The sequence below is a fragment of the Chiloscyllium plagiosum genome, unplaced genomic scaffold (genome assembly GCF_037043375.1).
Source record: "Chiloscyllium plagiosum isolate Xiang-an unplaced genomic scaffold, Cpla_swu_hap1 HiC_scaffold_52, whole genome shotgun sequence".
In the NCBI taxonomy this organism is placed as follows: domain Eukaryota; kingdom Metazoa; phylum Chordata; class Chondrichthyes; order Orectolobiformes; family Hemiscylliidae; genus Chiloscyllium; species Chiloscyllium plagiosum.
In genome coordinates this window covers 22,774,041-22,776,805 of record NW_028270190.1, presented here as the reverse complement: position 1 = coordinate 22,776,805, position 2,765 = coordinate 22,774,041, and positions in this window count along the sequence as shown.

Sequence of the window (2,765 nt, the reverse complement as noted above, 5' to 3'; positions counted from 1 at the left end):
GAGATAAGGAGACACTGGTTCATTCACAAACTTACGCACCATGCATCACGCACTGAGACAGACTAGATTCATATGCATAAAGAGAACAACATGAAGATCCATGTAAACGCAAACATCAACATACACAAACAATCACCCTCAAAGATTTGCAGACAGAAAACGGAAACTCGCAGCACCCAAAAACACATTCACAAGCACATAGATCCTCTCACAGGCAAAGAGAGCCATGCAGCTCGAAGCATGTGATCAACTATGTTTACGGAGACCTCGTCGATTTTTTTTCGTTAATCTGATTTTGAAAAATCGGTTTTGGTTTGCAGCTAATAACTCTAAACTATAAGCTAAAGTTGAGTTTTAAATCACGTGCAAGTGTTAAAATGAAAACACAAGTGATAACAAACAGGGTTTTGTATATTCGGGAGTTCATGCTTGAGGTTCAGCGTGGGTTGTTACCTGATCAAAAGATCCTACATAGGAATTGGTTCAAGAAACGTCCGGACAAGACCTCATATTAAAGGAGATGGCACACGATGAATGGTAGGTGGAATCTCATAGCGACGATCGTTGTTCTCTCAGTATGTCGTCAGACTGCTAAATGGATTTTGGACAGCTGCATTTAAGAAGAACAATTCTTTGTTGTCATTACAGCATGCAGCTTTGAAAGCTCCCTGCCTAATATCCCCCGGAAGGCTCTTACAGTTTCAGAGAATAGAAAATGACGATATATGAGTTATGTCCTCTTTATAATGAATTATAATACATACCATCACAAAAACAATCTGGAAGTAATTATCGATGCCTGCAGAACGACGCATCGTGGAAACCTGCCAAGTAATAGGGTCTGATTCGTGTTTATTTTTATTTGACTTCTCCCTTTACTGTGATTGTGTATCCTCCAGTCTTGAACGTATTCTGCTGAAAAGAAAGCCTTTTTGGTTCATTGCATTGACATTGTTGTTTAGTTTTGCGCAGCTGAATTTGATATTTGTTTTGATTGAAATTTTTAAGTATTTTGATTATAATTTATACAATTGCTTTGAATTGAGTATTCGCAGAGACTGAGGTTGGATATTTTAAAGTCCAGTTCGGATACTTTGCCATACATTTAAGGATAGCAAAATGTTGTAATTTGATGGTGTTGCGAATTGTAGGAGGGAGAAAGGGTCACTTATTTCGGGTGTCTACTTCTCTCTCATTGGATCCCACAAACACAAGGAAAAATGCGCTAAAATGCAGACATTTTAGCATGCGTGCAGTCGTGCATATTAGCGTACAGATAAATGCACATATTATTTTCATTCCACACATAAGCATAGATACTCAGGCACCAGCAGACAATCACACAGTCAATCAAACACTAACTACAAAGCCTCACAGTCTTACAGTGATATTCATCAATGCACGGAACAAAAGGCACATAAGTATGAAAACATCCAAAAGGACGCAGATGTCGTTGTGCACATCGACAGAGATATAAAGACACATGGGCAAAAACAAATACACGTGCAGAAGTAGAGAAAGACAGAGGAAAGAAGTCCCGGCCAACCCATCGCCATTGTGATACCAATGAAATTAATGTGGCAGAAACAAGTTCTCTCACACAGAAAAAAAGTGAAATAATGAAACACATATTGGCAAATTAATAAATACGGACTTAATAAATAACAAACAGACATGGATATAAATAGGTGGAAAGAAGATAAGGACCGACGTATGTATTAACTTTTTCTACATGCAAAAATTGACACACTCATCGACATATATAAATACAGAGAGAATATCACAGTCACACACTGAGCACTAATACATGCGAAGAATGCAACATCTATAAATGTGAAACACATACGTACTCTCACAAGCAAGGTTGCATTAGTGCAGACGTACAAACATTGACCCACCAATAAATTCAATATAAATATGCAACAAAACATACACATAGAGTCCTGAAGAAGGGCTTATGGCCGAAACGTCGATTCTCCTACTCCTTGGATGCTGCCTGATCTGTTGCGCTTTTCTAGCAACACATTTTTCAGCTCATACACACAGAACCACTTAGAAATGCAGAGAGTGACACATTCAGCAAATGCAAATGCAGCATTATTCATCATAGTAGCAAATGTCCACACATAGACAGCCGCAACACAAATACATGCTAAGTAGATGCAGAATCAAAGAAGTAGACACCGAGGACAGGTTTAGCATCAAAATAGTGCGATTTATCAAAGACACGGAAGAGTGATCACTGATGGACTGAACGCATTGACTGTAACAAATTAGACAGGAATAACCATTTGTGAGCCAATGAAATTCTCAATTACGGAATGGAATTTGGAATTTTTTAATCTTAATTCCAAGACATGCAATGAAGTTTCACTCTATTGATAACGTAAGCCACCTGTCACTTCGAAGACACATGTTAAGGGTTTCAAAAAAGGGAAATGTGGTCACACATTCGGCATTTTCCATTTGGTAGTGTACGGAACAGTTCGATCAAATCGATTCGCCAGTACGCACAGCAAGAAAATGTGATTTGAATTATGTACTTGTTGAACAAAACCTTCAGAGACAGCCCTTGAGCTTTAACAGTTTATTACGAAATGGGGAGAGCACTGTCCAAAGTACGGCTGGGCAGAACTCCGAAGTAAAACAGAACGTTGCTGGATTATACAGAAAACCAGGCATGAGCTCAGACACAGGCTGACCGTTAATTACAGGATATCAGTTTGGTGTGAGGAGGTACTGAGTCAGATGACATCTCTCAGAGT